This window comes from Phalangium opilio, unplaced genomic scaffold (genome assembly GCF_054372755.1).
Source record: "Phalangium opilio isolate 3A_F unplaced genomic scaffold, DU_Popi_V2 ptg000041l_1, whole genome shotgun sequence".
NCBI classification, from domain to species: domain Eukaryota; kingdom Metazoa; phylum Arthropoda; class Arachnida; order Opiliones; family Phalangiidae; genus Phalangium; species Phalangium opilio.
The window spans coordinates 9,272,577-9,300,466 of record NW_028324165.1 but is presented as its reverse complement, the minus strand read 5'-3'; the positions used below and the strand labels follow the sequence as shown (position 1 = coordinate 9,300,466).

At 37.2% G+C, this 27,890-nt stretch overlaps 1 protein-coding gene across 1 annotated transcript in view; it reads right to left on the bottom strand.

Annotated features, from left to right (window-relative positions):
- The window catches only part of LOC149679805 (zwei Ig domain protein zig-8-like), a 329,518-nt gene that overhangs the window by 277,967 nt on the left and 23,661 nt on the right, over window positions 1-27,890 (bottom strand). The window contains exon 2 of the mRNA XM_089835641.1: window positions 18,733-18,784. The gene's annotated coding sequence lies outside the window, so the exon portion shown is untranslated. The remainder of the gene's footprint in view (window positions 1-18,732; window positions 18,785-27,890) is intronic.

Below are 27,890 nucleotides of genomic sequence, written 5' to 3'. Positions count from 1 at the left end.
TCTAAAGATTAAGGCTTTAAAGAGAGGATAAACATGAAAAATCAAAAGATTTTTGGCATCGATTCTTCCACTAATTATAAGACCAATTTGCAAGGTGAAACATAACGGAAATATATATGGATGAACTTAAAAAAATCAAAATTGATTCAGAACGCATTAAACCACTCCATAACACACTTCACCCTCCCTTTAATGTCGTTATATCACGAGGTTACGTCTTAGCAGTTAAGCTTTATATATACTCGAAGGTTAAAGTTAACTTCAGAGCGTGGATTTGGTTTAGAAATGAAGTATGTCAACACTCTATCAAATGGCCCCATTACAATGAAATCAAAGTTCTTGAAATGTTCATCAAATCATCACTATTGATTTTTATCAGTTTGTAATTCACAAACTGATGACTTTATCTCCAGAGATTTGATTGGTCGATCAAAGAAAACAAATCTCATACTGATCCTAATTACTTTCTGTTATTTCTATTTGCCTTTGCTAGTAATGAATAATTTAAAAAAAAAAAAAGAGTCTAAATTGTGTTGTGGATATTTATAATAATTTCAATGGTTAAATAAAAATAATTTGTTAACTTCCGAGTTGATCTACTTCCGGTTGAAATTAATTTTAGAAAAATTAAAGCGCAAAACTAATTATATTTTGTTTTTCAGTGATTTGACACATAGTTTAAAATAATAAATTGCCATCTAACAACTGGAGAGTGGTGACTTTTGGAATGTGGGTTATTTTACTATTTAATAAATTTTCCTGGTTTTAAATAAACTGAAAAGCTTAAAATGGTCTAAAATATCTGATACTTCATATTATGAATATCGTAACCCTAATCTCTGAAAAATTCCCAGAAAATCTTACTATAGTCAAGTATAGAATACTAATGATTTTTTTTTATTTTTAAAAAGTATTTCTGACATCTCAATTCACAGAAATAGAGTAATTTTTACGTGTACCTATATCTTACGAGTAACTAACCCCTAGCTATTAGTCTGGTTTATCGTTAGTTTGTATGTGTGTCTGTTTGTTTGTGTTCGAAAGCAATTTTCGCGTGGACCTAACAGGGTTAAGAAGGTCCATTCAGACTAGAGTAAATCTTAGGTTCTAACACTATCAGATCGTTGTGGCGTGTAGATAAACACCCTGTACTACAGATAGTGTGCGGACAAGTGTTGCCAGTCATTTGCCACTAGTGAAATTCAACCGTTATCTACAACAGACTGTATTATATTTCATGTATCATACATACAGTATGTTTTTGAGTACGTATTTCTAACCTCACGCTATTCATAAACGAAAATACATTTTTCGTTCTTGTTTCTTGAGTGAGTTTCATTTTCAAAGCCACTGTTTCGTGTAAAATAAATTTGGGCCTTTTCACGGCCGTTTAAAATGTCACAATGGTATAAAATATCGAGAAGAATGTGTTCCTTAAATTCTCAGTCTCGCTTCATAGCTACAAACGTTTTTAAAGGCATATTGGCAAGCGCTAAAAACTTCCAAAACAAAATCAAGGGTTCAAAAAATCCCAACACGCAATTTCCAGCCCAAATTCTACTCAATTTCCAGCCCAAGTTCGACGCAATTTCCGACCCAAATTCTACTCAATTTCCAGCCCAAGTCCTACGCAATTTCTACCCCAAGTCCTACGCAATTTCTACCCCAAGTCCTACGCAATTTCTACCCCAAGTCCTACGCAATTTCTACCCCAAGTCCTACGCAATTTCTACCCCAAGACCTACGCAATTTCTACCCCAAGTCCTACGCAATTTCAAGCCCAAGTCCTACGCAATTTCAAGCCCAAGTCCTACGCAATTTCTACCCCAAGTCCTACGCAATTTCAAGCCCAAGTCCTACGCAATTTCAAGCCCAAGTCCTACGCAATTTCTAGCCAAAGTCCTAAGCAATTTCTAGCCCAAGTCCTAAGCAATTTTACATTCGAAATATAGCCCAAGTCAACAGAAAATCGCTTCCTTCAAACGTGGAAATAGTAGTGCTGTGCGAGTACTCGATAAGACTCGAGTACTCGATCGAGTATCGAGCCGAGTACTCGGCTCGATACTCGATAAGAGATTTTCTGAGACTCGAAAAAGTTTCGAGTATCAAACCAAGGCTCGATAAATACTCGAACCTGCTTTTGGAAAGCCTTGAGCTCTAAAAATAGGATGTAGTAGCTATAAAAATCTACAAGAAAGTAACGCTTATTGGTTAACAGACGCACATTAGTGCTCATTGGGTAGTTTAGATCATAATGCCAGTGCAATGTAGTAGGGTAGTAGCTCCTAGCTAGTAAAATAGTGGAAGTAAAAGTATTGAAATACAGTTAAAGGCGCATTTACGACTATTATTTTATTTATTTTTTAAGTTTAGGTTAGAAATTTTCGTTTGGAACTTTGCGCGAAGTATAACAATGGCTACAAATGACTTCGGTGAGGAATGAGATTCCGAAGAAGATATTAATGAGGAATTAAGTTAGTTAAATTTAACGGGAAGAAGACTAATAGCGTCTGGGAATTGATGGAAGTAGTTGTCGATGATCAAAATTACACCAAATGTCTATTATGAGAGCAATAAATTAACAGAAAGTGTGAAAACACTTGAAAATCAATTCCCAATTACTCGATAAATACTCGAAACAAATTTTTCCAACTACTAGATACTCGATTCGAGTACTCGAGACTCGGCTCGATACTCGATAAGGGAAAATTTCAATACTCGAGACTCGGCTCGAAACCAAAAATTCAAGGCTCGCACAGCCCTAGGAAATAGCCCTGAAACTTTCTTAATTGGACTTGTAACTTGAACCTCTTTCAACACAGAAATATCAGTTGTCTGGAAATTACATATCTTGCTAAACTGCCTTTAAAAACTCCTTTAAAATTTGTCTCGTTTTTGTCTTCTTGAAACTATTTCAATTCCCGACTTGAATACCGTAGCATAGCGGTTGGGGTCTTTCATATAGTACCGTTAGACTATCCCTAAAAGTATACTACAACCCAAAGCCATCCTTAACCGCGTTTAAAATAGACTAACCCCCGTTTCGCTAACGGTATCACTTAAAGTTGAAAAAACCTCGATATCTCCCGACTCTGACGAATGGTTGTTTTGACACGGCAAGAGGCCCGAAGTTCCACTAGAACATTCTTAACCCTAACTTAAAAGAAAAGCGTTATAAAAGGCTTAGCTACTATAGAGAAAGGGATTTACGTTAGCTAAAATGTCGTCTTAAACACTGAATATAACGGGATCCGTTTTATTGGGAAAATTCCATGGATATTTATCCAATATTAATGCTTTCTTAAACATAAAGCTTAAGGCCTTAGCATTTATTGAATTTTAAACATGAGATAAAACTAACAATCACCTTAAATTGTCGCCAATATCTAAGTTTTAAAAAATAAAAAAAATCCCAATTCAGTTTCCGTTACATTCGTTACGCCGTTTGCAAATAAAAGATGGCCATAATTTGAAGTTTTTGCCACTCAGCTTACCTAAACCAAGGAGTGATATCTAGTTTATTAGGGAGAAGTTATAAATTCGCCGCATTTCTAGCTTTATCTCCAGTCCAAAATTACGTAAGTCCGGAGTTAATCCCCGCCGCCTCTAAATTACAACCAGCATCTCATTGGTTCTTGAAAATTCACGTCAGCGCGACCAACGCGAATGACGAAAATTACAGTCATATTTTCCGACTGAGGAGGGGCGAAATAGAGCGGCCTCATTTTACGTCCCCCTTGTATTTTGAAAGGGGGACTGGGACTATGGCGCGCGAATACTTAGGCATCTTATACCTTCTCCCTAATAAACTAGATATCATTTCTTGCCTGAACTAAGAATTACAGAAGACTATTAGTCCAGCGTTATTCTAAATTGTTGAGTTATATCTTCAAATTATGGACATCAGACAGAACACAACGCCGTTTACCCCCTAGTATGTTGAAGAGGCCTTACTTTTAACCCTATGTCTATAAACCCATGAAAGGGGTTAGTTATGATGGTATGGAAAATGTGGGTTATAGAATTTCCAAGTGAATTTCAAGGTTGGTTTAATGTTTTGTAAAGACGTCTCATAAGAAAAAGGTTACGCTTCGATTGTCATAATAAACATAAAGTAACATTTTCCCATATTTTATCGGATCACCTATATTAACTTAAAAGGGGCACTGTATCGTCAGTAAAGCCTGCCTTGTACAGATATTTAGTTTCAAAAAGCTAATTATTGAGTTTTCCAGGTTTTTCGATGATCATCTAAAGTCATTAATTTTAATAAAAGTGGGTAAATTATTGATAAATTTAATTAGCGATTAAAATTTTAGGAAAATTAAAATTAACATTCTGTCTTTAATTTATGGTAATTTATTCTTTTATTTAAATATAGTCTATTAAAACACGAGCTAACAATTAATACCTAGTTTGGGTGCTTTAAACAGCACCATCTAATGGGAAATTGAGGAAAACTGAACTCCGTATTAAAATATGCAAATTATTTAGTCTCTACTTTCTATTAGTCTAGTACACGCCTTTTCAGACCATAAAACGTTTTAACTAATTTATTGACTCAACTTAAGTTGAGTATACTAGATGGGTCGTGTGAACAGAAGTTGGACAAGTTGAATCACTCAACGTTTTGATCCATCTAGTTGATTGAAAAATTTTATCGTCTGAAAATGCCTCAAGTTTTAATAAAAATGGTTTTGACTCAGAGCGACAAAATTTGAGAATCTGTTTGTAATGAACAACCTTAATTTAGCGGTAAATTACCATTGTAAAAACCTAATTTACAGACTCGCATATCTAATAGCTTAACTTTAAGATCAATGACACTGTAGCATCCAACCCCACGCACACTTTAAAGTTTAAACACTTCCTTCCGACAAAACGGAAGTTTTTTCTTCCATCCTCTTAGTAATTGATAAAATATTAAAAGAAAAAAAAAAACACTGTTACGTTCTTGAAACCATTCCTACCCTATCTTTGCCAGCTCCTTCTATACCCATAACAAACGGTGTATACCGAAAAAAATTTGGAACAAAAATAAAAAACTCTATACACATGAAAAAAAACACAAGTGACTTAGTCACCATTTCAGCTGTGGCACATCATTCAAAAACTCTCAGCAGAAAATCCCCCTCTCTTTAAAACGCTTCCCACTCCACCCTTAGTTTGCTCTATTAAAGAAGCAAGGTTGCGGGACCTCTATTATCAGGAATACATACAGCTACTAGGAATCATTGTGTACACGTCATTTTCACTCAACGTATCTAGGCGTTGTTTGTGGGAGGAGCTAGCTAGACTAATCATTACGTCTGGCGAATTTTACCCGGCAAATATTGTATCTCATTGCGCGTTCAACCTAGCGTTCGCCTAGGAACTCGCGTTGCTACAAACCAATGAAATCTCAGTTAGAAAGGCGTCAAAATTCGTAAGTTCTCAAGCCCGGTATACCCACAAACCCCGCATAGAAATTAACATGGGATCACAAGGATTCCTATTAGATGCTTATATTCTTACTATTACCCATCCACAACTTCAAAAGATCTAAACTTGGCTTTCTAACACTTCAAAATATACGACATAATCTCATACTACATTCTCCCCGTGTTAATATAAGTACAATCAGGCCTAATAATTCAACTTTAGAGTACAATATAGAGAAACCTATGGGGAGAAATTAAAACCATTCGGTGTACAAACATGGACTTTGTATTTAAAAAAGCGGACGAGCAATGAAAAAAAAATTATTTTTTTGTTACCAAATTAGCATATGGAGTAAGATTAACGAAATACATTTAATCCCAATTGTAATTTCCAGAAAGAGACCTTGATATACCAGAAGAAATACCTCGCTCGTCTAACTTCAAACAGTTAATTCTGAAATTAAATTTAGTGAACGCTAATTGTTAATTAATTTACAGTAATCCCATATTATATATTTTTTTTGTATTTGTACTGGTGCTTGTACGGGTGCTTGTATTTGTGCTTGTACGGGTGCTTGTATTTGTGCTTGTACGGGTGCTTGTATTTGTGCTTGTACGGGTGCTTGTATTTATGTTTGTACGGGTGCTAGTATTTGTGCTTGTACGGGTGCTTGTATTTGTGCTTGTACGGGTGCTTGTATTTATGTTTGTACGGGTGCTTGTATTTATGTTTGTACGGGTGCTAGTATTTGTGCTTGTACGGGTGCTTGTACGGGTGCTTGTACTGGTCCCGTTTTGAAACCCATCCCCTATAAGGGTGTGTAAGACCCTTGCAACAATGAGGCCCATTTGCCTTGATTTCGAACTGATATATCAACTGGGACTCGGTTGAATGAAGAGGAGATTTTAAACACTTTCTTTTTTCTTTTTCTTTAAATTTCAAGTTTATTACATGGGAGGCGCCACTATATTCTGTTAGATGTCAGCTGGGATTGTTGAAAAATTGACTGTCACTAAAAACATAAGTTCATAAGATATGTTCCTCCATAAGTTTGTAAAGTCTGGTTACAAACTGAAGCTTTTAATTTTGAAGTAATTGAGGTAGGTCATAGATTCGAGATAAAACGACGTACGCCTGGTTTTGGCGCTGCTGTCAAAGGCCTAATTAGTAATGCAGACTAAATAGGAGCTAGATGGAAGTCCTGAAAATTTAATTAACCCACCGAGTGTAGTATACTTCAATTCTCGATCGCTTCCGTCGTTCTCGAACTAGTTATCTCGAGCTGCAAGTCTCAGGGTAGCATTACGAAGTATATGTAGTGTCATACTTATCATGCAACATATCTTATAAACTTATGCTAATAGCTATATAGCTTTCGAAATACACTAAATGACTAAATGAAATATATCGGAGCCAAGCTTGCTTGGTGGTTGGTACACTTCGGAAAAATTGGGGTTTCTTGGGAAGGTTGACACCGTTAGGATTTTAGTTTTTAAATCATGTAATTTAGAATGTGTAAATTATGTTTCTTGCGATGTTTGGGGTTGTTAAAATTTAACTAATAATTTGATTTCTTAAATTATTATTTTAAGCTCTAATGAAAATATCCATTCTATCAGGGATATATTTAATTTTAGAGTCAGGAATGGAGAACGGAGCAATCTGGGCGCGCGTCAAGGTAAGGGACCCCCTTCCACGGGACTGGGGGGGGGGGAGGTATGAAAGAAGAGGCGGCCGGTCATAGTGACAGAGGTAAAAAGGAATTACGTATTTTTCGCCGTCCCCGTCAGCAACGTCATCAAAACGTAGTTTAAGTGAGTTAACTATGCAATAAGATTTGATTTAAAATTTTCGTTACGTGTTGGAGGGAGGGGCTCTATACTGGGTGGTCTATGAGTCGGAATAACTGAAGTAAATAATAACCGTTCTCCATTCCTACTTCTAAAATTAAATCTATCCCTGACGTACTTAAAGGTCAAAACTAAAACAAATTCGTGATCGAATTTTTAACGCATTTGGAAACAAAGGACGTCAAAATGAGCGTTGCTCAACTCTTTCCTTCCTTAATTCTAAAGCGAAAAATGTGTCAGCGAGTAGCCGAGAAAAAGGGTGCTAACGTCCCATTAAGTTGGGCCATGCGACTGCCTGACCTACTAGGCCTTTGTCACCACGCGTGCCGCAACCAGCGACGGGTGAGTTAAAGAGGAAATGACGTACGATCTACTTCCGTTCGCAGAAGTACCACCAGCACCCTACCCCTGCCGTCCTGGTCCATCCCTAACATAAAAAAAAAGAAATCTCCCGCCAAAAACGGAGACGGGGTTATATAAAGTCAGCCGGGAGTCCGGGACTCGGTCGGAATTTCGTCGGTCATGCCCCGTTAAGCCTTTGTAGATTTTAAATACTGGAGTGTAAAAAGACGGGCTGGGCTGGTGACTTCTCCGTTCCGAGTACAATTAAAAGCCCGGATAGAAAGGAAGTAAGTTCTAAATCATGACTTACTCGCTTTAACAAGAATGAAGGGTATTATGCAAAGAACAGTGAGTAGGTTTAGTTAAGAGGTACTACTAAGAAGTGATATCTATTTTATTAGGAAGAAGGCATAAGATGCCTAAGTATTCGCACGCCATATAGTCCTGCAGTCCCCGTTTCAAAATATAAGGAGGGGGGGGGACGTAAAAGGAGGCCCCGGGCTATTTCGCAGCCTCTCCTCAGTCGGAAAATACGACTGCAATTTTCGTCATTCTCGTTGGTCGCGCTGACGTGAATTTTCAAGAACCAATGAGATGCTGGTTGTAATTTAGAGGCGGCGGGGATTAACTCCGGACCTACTATAGGTTTGGACTGGAGATAAAGCTAGATTATAAATGTGGGGGCGAATTTATACCTTCTCCCTAATAAACTAGATATCACTTCTTGCTCCAGTTTCTAAGTTACCAGTGTTGTTAAACTTATAGAGGAACATATCTTATGAACTTATGGTTCAATTAATGAGGCTAAACCATTGCAATTAACATTGTATCTTAAGTACATCCTAAACAACGATGGAGGGTGGGACGACTTATAAACCTCTTCGATTATTTTTTTACCCTTCAAGTATACCAACCAAAGTCATTTGGAAATAGAAAAAAAAGAATTAAGAGGCGAAACTTTGATGTAACCGTAACAGCCTCAAATTAAGAAGTATTAGGCTCCTTTTAAGAGCTAGGGTACCGAGGGTCCCGTATTCTTTATAAGTGGAACATTCTAATAGGATTAAATATCCCCACCCTATGGAGAAACGATGCGTTCTTCTGAAAAACGTCCAAGGTACTTGCAGGGAGAGTATGGTAACCCTTTCTAATGAGCCACTAATTAGAAACCCAATCAAGAAGATGCTTAAAACATCATGTCTCTGAAGAGTCTCGGTCTATATATACATACACCACGTTCAGGATTAGCAACTTTATAAACCGATGCCTTCTTATATACAGGGTGTTTTTGATTAAGGGGGATGTTTGTTCTTTTGGGAATCGATTTTGAGTCGAAAATGTTCTATACTTCTATCGCCTCCATTTTGTTTACCACAAGGGACACTCTGTTTTCGAGTTAAGATTTTTGTTTAGAGTATTTTACGGATGACCCCTTAAATTTAATTAAGAAACTGATTTAGACAATGATTTCTAATTCAATTTATTTAAGGGGTCATCCCTAAAACACTGAATCAAATCATAACTCGAAAACAGTGTGTCCCTTGTGGTAAACAAAATGGAGGCGATAGAAGTTACTTACATTTTCGACTCAAAATCGATGGATTTCCCAAAGAACAAACATCCCCTTCTTAATTTATGCCACCAGTCTTATCAGAAACACCCTGTATATAGCTTCCCTTATATTTTTCCTTTAGTAAGAATGTATCAAAGATATATATAGCCTTAGCACACACTAAACCCAAAAAGAGTTTAATGAGTTTTAAGGCTAAGAAGAAAATAAGTTATAGGTAGGGATTTATTTGTAAACAACATTTTCTTGTCTTTTTATGTATTTGTATCAAAGGTAGATAGAAAAATTAGAAAGTGAGGTATACAGAGTAAGGAGAGTATGTGCAGACGACGTATTTTACACTAACAAACCGCGCTTAAACCCTATCTTCCATATTAAACACCTTTCCAAGATTGAATGCTATCCTATACATTAACTACGAAATCAAATACCATCCCGGGATCCCGGGATCCCGGGTGCAGCTTGAATTAGTTCATGGTGAAAATAAACCACGCCTGCCTAACTTTATTATTCGCGAATTAAAGCTCTCCCCAAAATTTTTACTACCCTTACCCATGATGCAACTAGCCAGCTACCCAGCTTTGCACTTCCAATGAATTCGTACCATACCATACTGTACCAAAGTCTATTCGAGCACAAAACTAACAAGTTTACCCTAGACCTAACTTTGAACGTACCCTTTGAACGTTAGCCGACGTATATACAGGGTGATTCTGTTAAGTCTGGGAAAAAGAAGTGATATCTAGTTTATTAGGGAGATGGTATAAGATGCCTAAGTATTCGCGCGATGACATAGTCCCAGACCCCCTTTCAAAATACAAGCGGGGACGTAAAAGGAGGCCACCGGGCTATTTCGCTGCCTCTCCTCAGAGGGAAAATATGACTGTAATTTTCGTCATTCACGTAGATCGCGCTGACGTGAGTTTTCAAGAACCAATGAGATGCTGGTTGTAATTTAGAGGCGGGGATTAACTCCGGACCTAAGTCTTTTGGAATGGAGATAAAGCTTCCATCGTCGCCATTTTGCAACAAGGGACACTGTTTTCGAGTTATGATTTGACTCAGTGTTTTAGGGATGACCCCTTAATAAAATTAAATTAGAAATAGTGAAATAGTTATCTAAATCAGTTTCTTAATTAAATTTAAGGGGTCATCCATTAAATACTCTATACAATCCAATCTTAACCCGAAAACAGCATTGTCCCTTGTGGAAAGCAAAATGGAGGCGATAGAAGTACAGAACATTTTCGACTCAAAATCGTTTTCCCAAAGAACAAACATCCCCTTAATTTATGGAAGGCAGACTTATCAGAAACACCCTGTATATACGTCGGAACTGCACCGGTCCGGGGCAGACCCGAGGCGCTGTTTTTAGGTAATCATTGAAGGCTTTGAAGCAACAGATGCACCCCACATGGGGACCCGGTTAGGGACGGACTGGCTGGCTGGGGTGATACTGGGGTAACCCTATAGTGTGCATGCACCCTTCTTAATTTTCCCAAAGGGCTTCCTAGCTCTAAGGGGTTCTAAAATGCACCAACTATACTCGGATCTTCTTTCTATTCTAGCACGTGCTTAACTAGGCGAATCCTGCCTGTAACCTCCCAGGATTAAACTTTTTTTTTCGTGAACGTTTTAAAGGTTTTATTCATACAGATCATTTGTAAATATTTAAGAATGATGAGGGTGCTATAGGGTGGGGTTAAATATAGTTGCAGGGGTAGAAGGCAACGCGGAGGTATATGTGATCATAAGTTCATAAGATATGTTCCTTCATAAGTTTGTAAAGTCTGGTAACTTAGAAACTGGAGCTTTTAATTTTGAAGTGATTGAAGTAGGTCAAAGATTCGAGGTAAAGCTCATAAGATGATAAGATATGTTTCATAAGTTTGTAAAGTCTGGTAACTTAGAAATTGGAGCTTGTAATTTTGAAGTGAAGGAGGTAGGTCATAGATTCAAGGTAAAGCGATGTACGCCTGGTGAGGCGCTGCTGTCAAAGGCCTAATTAGTAATGCGGACTAAATATAAGCTTAATGGAAGTCCTGCAAAATTAATTAACCACCGAGTGTAGTACTTCAATTCTCGCTTCCGTCGTTCTCGAACTAGTTATCTCGAGCTGTAACTCTCTCAGCAGCATTACGATATGTATAGGGTGTGTCATACTTATCATGTAACATATCTTATAAACTTATGCATTGAGGATTAGGTCATATCAATCCGGGATATTTGCCAGTATTAAGGATCATTGAATTTTATTATGGGTTGCAGCTCTTTATTTAAATATAAAATTTATTGCAAAATTAATTTATGGCGGGATTTTTCTTTTTTCCTTTTTTGAATGATCCGTCATTTATGTCGTATTGAATTGGTTGACTATTTGCCTTTTATTATATGAGTCAGTAACTTTTTATTTCGTGAGGTTAGTTTAACCATGAGGATAACTGTTAAGCCTTGTATGAAATTGTGTACTTGACGGATTGCAGTTTTGTTTATTGCACAAAATTTAACGCGTTTTGTAAATTTATTGCACTTGCGCAATAAAGTTTTAATGGTGTTTGTCACGGCTTGCGCAATATGTATTCCTTATCTTTTACAAAAAAAATCCCTGGCTTATTCCTTATCTTTTACACAAAAACCCTGGCTTATTCCTTATCTTTAAACACAAATCCTGGCTTCTCTTTAAATACAAAACCTGGCTTATTCCTTATCTCTAAACACAAAACCTGGCTTTTTTCTTATCTCTAAACACAAAACCTGGCTTTTTCCTTATCTCTAAACACAAAACCTGGCGTATTTCTTATCTCTAAACACAAAACCTGGCGTATTTCTTATCTCTAAACACAAACCCTGGCAAATTCCTTATCTTCAAACACAAACCCCGGCAAATTCCTTATCTTCAAACACAAACCCCCACCCGCTTATTCCTCATCTTTTAAGCACAAAAACCCTGGCTTATTCCTTATCTTTTACACAAAAACCCTGGCTAAAAATACAACCGTGGACAACTTCATTTCTCATACACAGAAACTCAAATCCAATTTCACACCTCTATAGCTATAATCTCTAACCTAAGTCTGTACCTGCTTCTTTGTATGTCAAAAAGGCAGAACTAAACCAAGCTCCAAAACAGCAAACTACAAATGTTAACCCTTCCAATAACCAACCAGCTCTTGTACCTTTGCCATTAAATTAAACCAGAAAGAGCTATTTAAAGTGACACCTGAAATTTGAATCAAAACCCTAACACAAAACACTCCTGGATCAAATTACGTTCAAAATCAGCCCGGACTGATATTCCCACACAGATAACTAACCTTTAAGATTCAAGATTATATACAGGGTGTTTCTCATAAGTCTGGTGGCATAAATTAAGGGAGATGTTCTTTGGGAAATCGATTTTGACTCGATAATGCAGTAACTTTTCGAGTTATGATTTGATTCTTTTAGGGATGACCCCTTACTTAAATTAGAAATCATTGTCTTCATCAGTTTCGTAATTAAGTTTAATGGGTCATCCGTAAAATACTCCAACAACAATCTTAACTAGAAAACAGCATTGTCCCTTGTGGCAAACAAAATGGAGGCGATAGAAGTATGTACAGAGCATTTTCGACTCAAAATCGATTTTCAAAAGAACACAGTCTCCCTTCATTCATGTCACCATACTTATCAAAAACACCCTGTATAAACATACCTAACACCAAAATTTGGGTCAGACTCGAATAACTTCTATAGAGTAGTGGCGTCTCCCTGCCTTTGACTGTATTACGCTCTAAGGGTAGTTAACAATGGAATTCCACTACCCTTTATAGTTACAAAGCGAACAACATTATGGGTATAAAGGATTACATAGGGATGAGAAAAGCTCCATTATCTAACTCGGAAAATGTCGGGCGTCACTTTGAATTTGTTCCGCAATGGTGGCTATGCGAACAGGGCCCGCTTTATAGCTATGAAGGAATGGTCCATTGGGCCGTTCATAATATAATCCCAAATGAAGTTCCACTGGGAATTACAATTTTCTTTTTTTTTAAAAAAATAACTTTTTCTCCTATGGACCTTACATATAAGTTTCCATAAGGGGCCCATATTATTTTAAAAAATTTTTTAATAAAATTTATTCCCGATAGGCTGGTCCAAGGGGGCCAAGGCTTAGCACTGATTATAAAGTACTTCAATGTATAGTTTGTAGTCACCCTTTTTAACAGGGAGATATGTTATGTTACGCAGAAGGTCAGGTTCTGGAGTAAGAATGGCTGCTCCATGATGGTGGGGCCCTTTGCAACTATAATCAAAGTCCTGACTGACTGACTGGCTGATAATCAACGCCCAGCCCAAACCGCTTGCCCTAAAAGGCTGAAAATTTGCAGGAACGTTACTCATAAGTAGTAGGCGCGTACTAAGAAAGATTTTTTTAAAATCCGCCGCCATCTTAAAAAATGGCGCCCAGAAATGTAAAAAATCTTCTCTATGCAACAAAGTCCGCGCGTTTCAACCGATTTCCCAAATATTTAGTACACTGGTTTCCTTTAACCTTTAGACGGGCTGAATTGTCTTTTGCGTTCGATTTGTTGCGATCTTTCTAAATGGCGCCCAGAAATTTAAAAACCCTTCTTTATGGAATAATGTCCTCTTGAAAAGTAATGAAAAATGCATCCCGACGGGCTGACGGGCAACGCCGAGTGCCTTCGCTCCTAGGGTGCTACAAAAATATTAGTCATCAGTAAAATCTACCCATTCTTTAGATCATTTTGATGGAAGTTCTTTAATAATTCAGCTAATTTCGGTTTTACTTCAAGTAATATACTTTTTTACCAAGGCTTAGCTATGGCGTTTTTTTAGGCCTAATTCCACGGGGATTTAAACATTTAAATCGAGCTGTTGTAGAACACCTCCCCCCTATTATATTGTCGGCACTGATTGCAGTTGGATTGATACTGCTTTAGGGATTGTAATATTCAAGCCACGTGTTCTAGACGAAAGCGCCAATGAAGCGAAAGTTATTTCGGTGAAGTTCTACTGAGCTCATATTATAGCTTTCATTACATTACCTCAGTTAAGCTGAACAAAATACAGGAACTAGGGATTAATTTTTGTAGATTTATGGATAGGGTTGCATGATATGATGACGTAATCAGGGTAAGGGAATTATTAAATTAATTTTTGGATGATATACGGTATTGATTTGTGGGTATAAATAGAGTTATGGCTATTAATTAAAAATTCCGTATAAGGGCGCTGCTGTCGCAGTGATAGAAAAATTCTTCGCCAGAGGCTTCTGGTGTGAACTTATAGGTGACGGTTATAAGCTTCTGTTGTTATCAAATTAGATTTTCTGTTGAAATAAAGGCTTGCTTAATAGGATACAGCGTGTCACCCTTCTTCTATTATCCCCTTCTGTTATTACTAATTGTATTATCTCTTAGTTTCAATGGTCTTCACTTATACCCATTTATTCCGTCGGCAGTCTGGCGTTTTACTGACAAAAAATAGTGCTACTCTGACCTCTACTTCACAGTCACTTTACGCCATAAAAATACCAACTTTCCTTCATTTAATTATATCAAAACTTCATATTTTTCCCATATATAGTTACTTTTCTCACATGAAATAAAGAAAAAAGCCGAAACTAGACCATCTTAACGTCACCCTAACCTTACAACATACGCATAAACCCGTATTAAACACTACCCCAACTCTTTAAACACTTTCAAGATAAACTGTCGCTGTCTTAATTCATGATTTTCTTTTTCTTTCAAAGAAATACGTTAACGCTAAATCTCTGTCACCATTTGCCGACTTAAAAACATCTCGCTCGCAATTTTGAGAAAAACCTTAGGAAAAACCGCGTGGGTCTCTCTCTGTCTCTTATGGCCGGTGTGCCCGGGATTAGAGTCCGTTACTTGTGAACAAGGTTTAGATGGCGAATTAAAGGGGCAAGGAAATGGAAAATATAAGAAAAAGATTTTATAGGGCCTTCAATGAAATTATAAGATAATATCAAGAAGTGATATCTAGTTTATTAGGGAGAAGGTATAAGATACCCAAGTATTCGGCGCCATAGTCCCAGTCCCCCTTTCAAAATACAAGGGGGGGACGTAAAAGGAGGCCGGGCTATTTCGCCTCCTCTCCTCAGTCGGAAAATATGACTGTAATTTTCGTCATTCGCGTTGGTCGCGCTGACGTGAGGTTTCAAGAACCAATGAGATGCTGGTTGTAATTTAGAGGCGGCGGGGATTAACTCCGGACCTACTATACGTTTGGACTGGAGATAAAGGTAGAAATGTGGGGGGCGAATTCATACCTTCTCCCTAATAAACTAGATATCACTTATTGATAACATAGAACAAGTTCATAAATATAGGATTTTATAGGACTGCTGGGCTTCCTGAGATGGTCCGTTCCTCTTCACTCTGCCTTTAATAAGTTTTTGAGGAAACGCTTTTCCGCACGAAGCCATGAGCCAAGGTTTGTGACGGAGAACGGAAGCTGGTAACGGGACTCTGATTTTTTTTTATTATTATTTCGTTTTTGGGTTTTTTTTTCGCTTTGGTTTTTCCTGGAGCGGCGCGTAGGATTGCCGGATATACTTAACGCTCTTATTTTTTTAAGGTTTCTAGTAAAGAGATATACATACATATATATATTCTTTGCAGGGGATCACATATGGGTCAGACACGCGTCAACTTTAAGTTTAAAGTTCACGTAACTAAATCAAAAAGTTGAACTTTACCGAACGTTTTCCTTTCTTTACCAATTTCGTTAAGGGGGGTTAAAGTTAAATTTTTGTCCAAATGCAGACAACAGACCTCAAAAGGGTCTATTAGACGATGTATTCTAACAAAAGCTCGAGTGTCCGACACCTCGGTTAACAGCATGATCGCGAGTCACAATTCTTTCTCTTAAAGGCCGACTTCCATCAGCGAAAAGGGTTCTAGCGAACTGAAAATCGAGCATCGAGACTAACAATGAAGCGACCGTGCCGATTTTTGAATCCCCGCTGGATCAAAAGTTGGAAGGGTTCTAGCTAACTGAAAGTCGGGCAATGTGGTGGTTCTAGCGAACTGAAGATGAACAATAGCAATCCTTTTAAATTTATTTCCTCTCGAATTTTTGCTTTCCCCTGAAGGAAATTCTCTGTTGTGTATCTTCAGTTAGCTAGAACCCTTCCATCTTTTACCGCAGCGGGGATTCGAAAATCGGCACGGTCGCTCCATTGTTAGTCTCGAAGCAAGGTTTTCAGTTCGCTAGAACTCTTTTCGATGGAAGTCGGCCTTAAAAGATTTCTATATATAGGAGATTCGGATAAGCGAAATTTCCTAAATTGTTTCAGGAAGCCGGCGGCATGCTTCTTTTTATATTTAGGGATAGTTTGAATTTTCTTTCCGTTATGGGGTTAAAAGAGTTATTCTCTAATTGAATTTATGGAATGTTTCTTACGTCTCTAATGTACGGCGCCATACGTACATACTCAAATATACAGGGTGTTTTTGATAAGTCTGGTGGCATAAATTAAGGGGGATGTTTGTTCTTTGGGAAATCGATTTTGAGTCGAAAATGTTCTATACTTCTATCGCCTCCATTTTGTTTACCACAAGGGACAATGCTGTTTTCGAGTTAAGAGTATTTTACAGATGACCCCTTAATTTAATAATGAAACTGATTTAGACAATGATTTCTAATTTAATTAAGGGGTCATCCCTAAAACACCAGTCAAATCATAACTCGAAAACAGTGTCCCTTGTGGTAACAAAATGGAGGCGATAGAAGTATAGAACATTTTCGACACAAAATCGATTTCCCAAAGAACATCCCCCTTAATTTATGCCACCAGACTAATCAGAAACACCCTGTATTATGTACTGGCTAAGGTTCACGACTCCGTCATCCCAACTCTGAGAAGAACTTAACAGCATCCAAACCACTAATAATTAACTATAATTTCCCTAAATAGTGTTGCAAATTAAAATGAACTTTTTATACAGTAACGACTGAACGGAGCTCGAACCCAAAATTACCGTTAAATAGGTGCCAAAATTCTTAGATTATTATCAAAATCAATCAAATCAAAACCTATACGCCTACAGATATACATTTATAATCAATTTTGAAAATCCGCGCACGCGTTTGAAATAAATCAAATTCGACAAGTCAAGTTAGTGGAGTGAATCATTGACAGTTAAGCCCATGCACTCTGGGACGGGCTTCGGTGTAAGCAAGAAGTGATATCTAGTTTATTAGGGAGAAGGTATAAGATGCCTAAGTATTCGCGCGGGCCATAGTCCCAGTCCCCCTTTCAAAATACAAGGGGGGACGTAAAAGGAGGCCGGGATATTTCGCCTCTCCTCAGTCGGAAAATACAAGTAATTTTCGTTGTCATTCGCGTCGCGCTGACGTGAGTTTTCAAGAACCAATGAGATGCTGGTTGTAATTTAGAGGCGGGGATTAACTGCTGACCTACGTAAATTGGACTGGATATAAAGCTAGATTATAAATGTGGCGAATTTATACCTCTCCCTAATAAACTAGATATCACTTCTTGGTGAAAGTCAAATCAACGCTAAAGGGAAGTCGAAAAGGAAAAAAATTACATTATAAATTCGAGAATTCTTTATATCAAAGCGTACCTCCTAATAACGGGGTTTATTCATAGGCTTGTATGCTATCTTCGTTAAAATCGCTTCATTTCAAATTATTTCAATCCAAAGTTAACCTGTCACCTCTAACGCTGGTTCTACGTGTCATATTAACGTTCGACTAACCAAGTTATCCTTAGTACGATTTGACAGCGAATCAGATCCTCCCCTTCCTCCACAAGAGCCAGCAACTGGGACCCCGGGAATGGGGCTCCGAGATACGCTAAAAACCAAAAGGGACACTATCTAACGCTTATTGAAAATAGAGCCAACGGTGTGTGTTGACCACGTGGTTTTCTTTAAAAGTAAAACCCGGTATATGGTTGAAACAAAATGGCTTTAGTGCAGGACTGGCAACTTCGAAGCCAGATCTATAACTTCGTTGCATCCGCATACCGGAAGCTCCGTTTTAACCCTAAATTAAGCAGACGATACTGTCGTCTCCACCTTTTGAAAATGGTCTATTAATAATTTCAATTAATTTTTAACGATTCGGTTGAAATATTACAGACTTTTATCGATTTTGGTTGTTAATCGGTTCCATATTGGAAAATGGCGTCTCATAATGATTTCTTATTTCGGGTTACAATATCCCTTTAAACGTCGACTCCGCGAGAATTAAACACGTGTTCGGAAAAAAAAAAGGGCGCAATTTTTTCGCGCGCGATTTTCCCGCCAACCATTCTCATTCCCCTCCTCGTGACGGTGACACGTGTTTTTTTATGCAACTTTTTTTCAAGTCCTAAGCCTTGTCAGACAAGAAGGCAGGGAAAATACGTGGGACGAACGTGATACATAGGGGGGTACATAATTAACCCCTGCCCAGTCAACTACCCCTCCCGTCATGTATGTTAAAGGTTGAGACCGTTGAGCAATTTTTTTGCCTACAAGAAAAAAAGAGAAATAGGCTTACCGAGACGGTCATGTGGGGCCCTCCTCGGTGTCCTGGAAGTTTCCTTAAGATCCTGTAAATATAAGAAAAGACGGAAAAACTCTTAGTATGTAATTACGAAGGAGAGAATTGTTTTGTAATGTTTGTTTATAATCAATATGGGTTGGGTCCGTCTGTCAAGACAGACTTCTGAGTTATAAGAGAGGTCTTTTGATGGTGTTGTCTCTAGACTAGTATGTTTTGTAACGTTTTATACAGGGTGTTTCTGTTCTGATAAGTCTGGTGGCAAAAATTAAGGGGGATGTAACGTTCTTTGGGAAATGTAACTTCTATCGCCATTTTGTTTGCCACAAGGGACACTGTTTCAAATCGAGTTAGGATTTGATTAGTGTTTTAGGGATGACCCCTTAATTTAATTTAATTAGAAATCATTGTCTTAATCAGTTTCTTAATTAAATTTAACGGGGTCATCCGTAAAATACTCCACCAACAATCTTAACTCGAAAACAGCATTGTTCCTTGTGGTAAACAAAATGGAGGCGATAGAAGTATAGATGTTACATTTTCGACTCAAAATCGTTTTCCCAAAGAACGTTACATCCCCCTTAATTTATGCCACCAGACTTATCAGAAACACCCTGTATAGTAAGTGTATTTGGTGTTTGTGGTATGGTAAGGCTCGAATGTAGGACACAGTGTGGTTGGTATCTCTACCACTAATAAAGTATATATAAAAATAAAAACATTTACGTAAAAACACATTCTGAATGAATGAATGAATATGTGTTTATATGTGACGGCAACTAGTAAATAAAACCGTTATGTACGAATGATTTCATTTTGTTGGTTTTGTTTTATTAAACACAATAAGGACGGTACCATTTCTCCGTCTTGTGTTTACTCTAGCCGAGTTACAAAGAAAAGGGTTTAGGCCAACTGAAAACCCAACATTTAACGAACCTTCAGTGCATGGCATAAATGGCTAAGAAACCCATAATACACATTCAATCCCAATCCTTCTTCAAAATAAGGATTTATTTAAACCGGTCCTCCAGACTTTAGCCTTGAATAATTAAATCAGTCCCTTGGACCAGTTCCCCTTACCCTATGGTATTTAAGTTTTAATGATCAAAGTGGTCCCTGGGACCAGTGAGGCTCGGGGTTCGTATTGAAAAAGTTGTCCCTGGGACCAGTGAGGCTCGGGGTTCGTATTGAAAAAGTGGTCCCTGGGATCAGTGAGGCTCGGGGTTCGTATTGAAAAAGTGGTCCCTGGGATCAGTGAGGCTCGGGGTTCGAACTGAAAAAGTGGTCCCTGGGATTAGTGAGGCTCGGGGTTCGAACTGAAAAAGTAGTCCCTGGGATCAGTGAGGCTCGGGGTTCGAACTGAAAAAGTAGTCCCTGGGATCAGTGAGGCTCGGGGTTCGAACTGAAAAAGTAGTCCCTGGGACCAGTGAGGCTCGGGGTTCGAATTGAAAAAGTAGTCCCTGGGACCAGTGAGGCTCGGGGTTCGAATTGAAAAAGTAGTCCCTGGGACCAGTCCGGCACGGGGTTCGAATTAAAAAAAGTGGTCCAATGAACTATTAAACTGGTTTTCAAACTTGTAGACTTGTCTTACTACAAACCCTGATCCGCAATGCTCATCCTGAAAACTTCCAAATGAAATCCTAATTGACTGAACTTTCAAAACTCCTTAGTCTTTATAAATCCCATGGACCAAAAAGGAAAAAATTGAATTGAAAATGCACCCTAGAGTAGTAAAGCAAAAAAGTAATTTTTTCCCCTAAAATATCTTTTTCAATCGGAACTTATTGGGGGCGAAGATGGTGGTGGGTATAGGATAGGGATGGCTATTCATCGGTCCCATCATCGATTTCTGTAGAAAAATGCTCTGATTGGATTCGGTACGGCTATCCCTGGGTTACGCGGAAGAGGGCGAAGGTTATTACAGGGAACGCTCGACTAAAGGAAAGCCAATTTCATTGTGCCTCCTTACATGATGGTGTAAATTTCAACGATACCCCCTCTAGAGGCTAAAGAAAACTGCTCAATTTTTGGTGTTTTTTTCGATAGAGAAACACGGTACAAGTAAGATTAAATGTATAAATAAGTAAGATAGACCAGTTCAAAGGGAATCTATGGGGAAAAGTATAAATATGACTTCCGTCTCGCTACTCGCGCATGCGCTGTTTATAATAAGGTATGTGACTAAACGACGATTGCTAATTCTGTTAGGTTTACAGGACTTACGAGATTATCTCCGTATTTTCGCAGATTTGTTCTGAAAAGGCTATGGAGAACGATGCACCAACAGCTAATGTCAGCCGCGCCAATAGCTTATGGCGGCGTTAACAAAAATGCCTCTAGTAAATCCAAAAAAGCGCCAAGTTCCTTCCTAAGCCAATCAGGCTCACTTCCCCACAAGCATCTGTAAAATTCGCCGCCATTTTGTTTGATAAAAATGGGAGGAGTCATCTTAAGCCCCTATAGAGATGGGAATACATTTCTGGCGTGTCTTTTGGACCTTCTTTTTGTAAGTTTTTGGGTGTTCCCTGACTATATAACGTTCCCTTGTCAGACTGTCTGATATAGAGAAAGCAGAGGGAGGTCAGCTGGGTCCAGTCGGACGATGAACTTGATATACAGAGGACGAGAGAGGCAGTGAGACTGGGAACAAGAGAGGGGGGGCCCAAGAGTTTGGGCCTTGGCGGCGTAGTCAGGGGCAGAACACTAGATCCTGCCTGGACCGGAAGAAAAAAAGAAGCTGCGGATACGATGAGATAGGAAAGAATAAGAGGAAGGAAGGTGCAGGGAACCCATCCCAAGCTTTCCTCTTCCTTGCCAACTCTAATGTGACCCCGTGGATTCGATCGTAAACATTGGGAAAATTGAGAAGACCAACCTTCTCTCTCTCCTTCTTCTGATACCCCCTGAGAGAAAGCAACTGATCCCAAACTTCTAAAGCTAAAAAACGCGCTCGTCTGGACTCTGGAGATGGTGTCTGCATGGTCTTACGTAGGTGAACCCTCATCTTTGGTTAGTAATGCCAAACATAAGTTTCTTACAGGAAGTTTCGAGCTAGTTTCTTATTTAAAATAATGAATATTGAAACGATTTATTTCTGAAAGTTCGGGCATAAATTAAGGGAGACTGTGTTCTTTGGGAAATCGATTTTGAGTCAAAAATGTCGTAACTTCTATCTCCATTTTGTTTAACACAAGGGACACTGTTTTCTTCGAGTTATGATTTGATATAGTGTTTTAGGGATGACCCCTTAATTAATTAAATTAGATATCATTGTCTAAATCAGTTTCTTAATTAGATTTAATTAAGGGGTCATCCGTAAAATACTCCAAACTATGTAGAAAAATCGAAATTAAATTAACAAATTGGATTTAATTTTGAAAATTCAGAGGAACTTAAATAAATTAAAATATAATATATAAAGAAAATGCTGAGCGAGCCTTTGAAGCAAAATTCAAGCAATTTCTAGTCAAATGTGATCTCGATCATAAAAAGAGTCAACTAAATTTTGATAAATTTGATGCTATTAAACGAAAACTTCCCAAACTAAGTCAAAAATGTAGGATATTATAGGACCTTTCATGAATTTATACGATAATATAGGACCTTTCATGAAATTATAGGATATTATAGGACCTTTCGTGAAATTATAGGATATTATAGGACCTTTCGTGAAATTATAGGATATTATAGGACCTTTCGTGAAATTATAGGATATTATAGGACTTTTCGTGAAATTATTGGATATTATATAGGACCTTTCATGAAATTTTAGGATATTATAGGACCTTTCATGAAATTATAGGATATTATAGGACCTGTCATGAAATTATAGGATAATATAGGACAGGTTAAAAAATAAGGGATTTTTATAGAAAGGAATTATAGGTCAGTTGGGCTCCCTGAATTGTCATTGATTTCGAAATGAAGGTAAGTGCCGCAATGGACTAAGAGGAATTTCATCTCTGGTCCTCTTTGGAATTAGTAAGTCCATGTTTTAAACCCTAGCTAATGCCTGTCCACTTTCGGATGACCGGAAACCAATCCCCCCTTACGACCGACCAACATCTAAACCGTATAATCCCTAATAGGAACAAAGAATTACTCTCACCCCTGTCTATAGAAACCATCTATGGCTTGCCGCCCGAAAGCTACAATGACAGGCGTGTTAAACTGTACTGGGGTTCAGGGGTAAGCTGCAAAGAGAGTGAGAGTGAGCTGGAGTTTATCTATGTAGAGGTGTCCGATGTACAGGTCAAATGGAGAAGAACATGCAGCCAGCCAGGGTATACTTTTAACATGAGTCACGTGAAACTTCACCAAGCCACGTGTCAGGAGCAGAGCCCGCGACTAACAACCGTGGGGCATCCACCCTGAGCGATGGTAAACTAAACTCACCCCAAACCAAAGATGAAGGCGTTTAATGCTAGCTAGCTCTGAATCCATCCAGACGACCATTGTCCAACGCTTTTAGTTTCGACGTAAATTAATTTAAAGTTATTATAGGCCTATAAAGGGCCACCCTAAAATAGTTATGGTTAGAGCGTTTTAATTAAATTAAAATTGTCTTTCACTTTCTCCATCGTTATTCGTAAAACAATCCCATCATGAACTTGAACTTGAACTTAGGACAAAATGTCATAAAACATATTCGACTCAAAACTCTACTCTGTAATATTTTTCTTTCGAATTTTAATGCAAAAATGCCACCAGCAATATCATTGGTCAAAGATTCAGCCAATCAAAGATGGGAACGTGAAAAGCATAGCCTCAGCCGTTTTTTCCCTTCTTCTTCATTTTTTAGCAAAGGCCTAATCGAAATTGTGCATCAAATGTTTTAATCTTTTCAGGCACTTATCGCGTTTCCATCTTTGGTTGGCTGAAACTTTAACCAATAAGACTTCTGCTTGTTGGAAATTGCAGGCAAACTCAGAAACATACATAGCAAACGGTAGAATATATTTTGGCCTAATATAGACAGCTTCAAAAAAGGTGAAAAATACATCAAATATTTTAAACGTTTTAGGCACTTTTCGCGTTCTCTTCTTTGGTTGGCTGAAACTTTAACCAATAAGAATGCTTGTTGGAAATTCAGGGAAAATTCCGAAAAATACACAGGAAACAGTAAAATATATTCAGGCCTAAATAGATGAATTTTCATGAAGATTCTGAGCCAATTTTGAAATTTTTAAAGCACGCAAAATCATCCAGAATCCTTCAGATTTCAGATGGAAAATCATCACTTTCAATAACTTCGCTTGGTTAATATACTTCAAATGAAACCCAAATCGACTTATTTTGATGCGATGCTTTTTAGGGGTTTTTCCGATTCTCTCTCCGAATGAGTGAGTGACCGTGGGTGGATCAGGTATATCTGTGGGGTGCGGGACATACACAATTAGGTCCCTGGAGAGTGCAATCGTCTGCTACGAACTTAATGCGGTGTAAATCAGTTTATAGACAATAGGGCGAGACTAAACAGACACTAGTCTATAGATAGAGACACTCCCAAACTAGCTATAGCCATAGTTCATGGATCAGTGCATAAAATAACACCCTAAAGCTATATATTAAAATATAATAACTCGGTAACGATATGCATGGGGAATATGCAAATTTAATTCAAGTTTCTATCAAATTGGCCAGAAAAAAAATTGTTACATAATATCATTTCTAAGTTAGTAACATTTTGAAGTTGAAAAATAATTTCTTATTGTGTAAAGACGTCTGTCTCGTTTGATAAGAAATATACAAAACAACAAAGAATTTCAAATGTATCTAACCCAGTTTTTTAGTCAAGCCAACTTAATTCAACTACACCAAAAAATATTGTACATAAAATATTAAAGATAAGCTTAGAATTTAATATTCGAGGGGATATTCACTCCGTTCTTCTGTAATCACTACCAATTCTATTTAATTATAATCAAAAGCTTAGAATTTCATATTCGAGGGGATATTCACTCCGTTCTTCTATAACCACAACCAATTCTAATATATTTAAATATTTAATTATAATCAATACTTTTAGTGTAAGTACAGTCTGTAGACAGATTACACTGTGTGGCGGACCCCTCGGTGTTATTTTGGTCGTATGGAAACGTTACACCAGTTTTATTTAATTTCATGTTATAACAAGAAGTGATATCTAGTTTATTAGGAAGTTGGTATAAGATGCCTAAGTATTCGCGCCAGGCATAGTCCCAGTCCCCCTTTCAAAATACAAGGGGGGACGTAAAAGGAGGCCACCGGGTTATTTCGCAGCCTCTCCTCAGTTGGAAAATAGAAGTAATTTTCGTCATTCGCGTCGCGCTGATGTGAGTTTTCAAGAACCAAATTCAACCAATGAGATGCTGGTTGTAATTTAGAGGCGGGGATTAACTCCGGACCTACTATACGTTTGGACTGGAGATAAAGCTAGAAATGTGGCGAATTTATACCTTCTTCCTAATAAACTAGATATCCCTTCTTGGTCATACTTACGGAACACATCTTATAAACTATATTTACGTTTATAAAAATGCTTGTTGGAGCGTTTAAGTATCTCTTGACTTAAATTGAATTAGGAAAAGTTGGAAGTTGCATGTGCTTCGACCTAGAATCACCCGATAATTTTTAACTTTATTTTTAAAGTTACGAAGGTTAAATTAAGGTTCTTAATTAATAATAGGATATATATATATATAACTTTTAAAACTGGGCTGCATGCGGCTATATATTGGGTGCAATCTTTCCACTAAAGGGGTTAACGCGCTATCCATACCCTATATCGTGTTAATTAGTGAAAACTGAGACTCCCCGCCGCTTTATGTCCAAGACTTTTCAAATAAATGGTTAAGGTAACAACACAGGGAGCCCGGCCAAAAATTTAAACTCCTTATAAGAAAAATGGGAATTATAGGATTTTATGGGAGAAAAAAAGTGTTTTTTATAGGAAAATATAGGAGGAAAAGGCGTTTTTATAGAAAAATATAGGAGAAAAATCATGTGTTTTTATAGGAAAATATAGGAGAAAAATCATGTGTTTTTATAGGAAAATATAGGAGTAAAATGTGTTTTCATAGGAAAATATAGGAGTAAAATGTGTTTTCATAGGAAAATATAGGAGTAAAATGTGTTTTTAAATGAAAATATAGGAGTAAAATGTATTTTTAAATGAAAATATAGGAGTAAAATGTGTTTTTAAAGGAAAATATAGGAGTAAAATGTGTTTTTAAAGGAAAATATACGAGTAAAATGTGTTTTTAAAGGAAAATATACGAGTAAAATGTGTTTTTAAAGGAAAATATACGAGTAAAATGTGTTTTTAAAGGAAAATATACGAGTAAAATGTGTTTTTAAAGGAAAATATACGAGTAAAATGTGTTTTTAAAGGAAAATATACGAGTAAAATGTGTTTTTAAAGGAAAATATACGAGTAAAATGTGTTTTTAAAGGAAAATATACGAGTAAAATGTGTTTTTAAAGGAAAATATACGAGTAAAATGTGTTTTTAAAGGAAAATATACGAGTAAAATGTGTTTTTAAAGGAAAATATACGAGTAAAATGTGTTTTTATAGGAAAATATACGAGTAAAATGTCTTTTTATAGGAAAATATACGAGTAAAATGTGTTTTTAAAGGAAAATATAGGAGTAAAATGTGTTTTTATAGGAAAATATAGGAGTAAAATGTATTTTTATAGGAAAATAATCAAAATATAGGAGTAAAATGTGTTTTTATAGGAAAATATAGGAGTAAAATGTGTTTTTATAGAAAAATATAGGAGTAAAATGTGTTTTTATAGAAAAATATAGGAGGAAAATGTGTTTTTGTAGGAAAATATAGGAGTAAAATGTGTTTATATAGGAAACTATAGGAGGAAAATGTGTTATTATAGAAAAATATAGGACTAAAAATGCATGCTCATATATAATACAATAAAAACCACTATAAAATATTCTTTGATAAAATTCTTTCATAAAATTATAGGATATTGTAGGTCTAGGACAAGTTCGAAAATCTAGGATTTTATGGGAATTATAGGACCCGGTTTGATAGATATATCTGTACAATTAAACAAAACCATTTTCATTCAAGTAACAATGCCAGAGCCAGAGCGATATAACCGAGACCGAGAAGGGACACTGGTCTTTAAACAATATAGGAGATATTCAAAAGGGAGCGTGGCCGTGCTCGCTATGTCCAAAAGTATATACTGACCGGCCGAATTTCTTGATTAGGGACTATATATTACGATAAGCATATAGGCAAAAGCTTAAAACTATATGGTATACAGTACATAATTTCGAACATATTGGAATTTCCTTACGTAATATATACTTTACAATTTAATACGATATAGTTTGAAGTGTTTACCTTAATTGCGATATATATTCCCTTTACACTTTTAAATATATATATTTCTTTCAATAAGCATTAATTAAAGTTGAAACGCGATGATGAAACTAATTCAATTGCTATTTTTATAAATTAAAGCATAAGTTCATAAGAGATGTTCCATAAGCAAGCAGAGATATCTAGTTTACTAGGGAGAAGGTACAAATTCGCCACATTTCTAGCTTCATCTCCAGTCCAAACGGAGGTCCGGAGTTAATCCCCGCCGCCTCTAAATTACAACCAGCATCTCATTGGTTCTTGAAAACCCACGTCAGCGCGACGCGAATGACGAAAATTACAGTCATATTTTCCGACTGAGGAGAGTCTGGCGAAATAGCCCGGGGCCTCCTTTTACCTCCCCCCTTGTATTTTGAAAGGGGGACTGGGACTATGGCGCGCAAATACTAAGGCCACTTATACCTTCTCCCTAATAAAACTAGATATCACTTCTTGGTAGGGTCGTACCTGGTGCTTGATAATGCATGCCCCTGTGTCTTAAAAGTACAAGTTACATTTTCGACTCAAAATCGATTTCCCAAACAATTAACATCCCCCTTAATTTATGCCACCAGACTTATCAGAAACACCCTGTACACCCTACAACCCCTTTAAAGATAAATGAATCTGATACTTAAAACACGTTTCAGAAACTTACTAAGAAAAACATTATATTTAAATAATTTAACTTAACTATTCATTAACTTATAAATGAAAATACATTCTTGAATTTCAAGAAGTGTCTTAATTCACCCAAGATTGCCCACACGTATGTCTAGGCA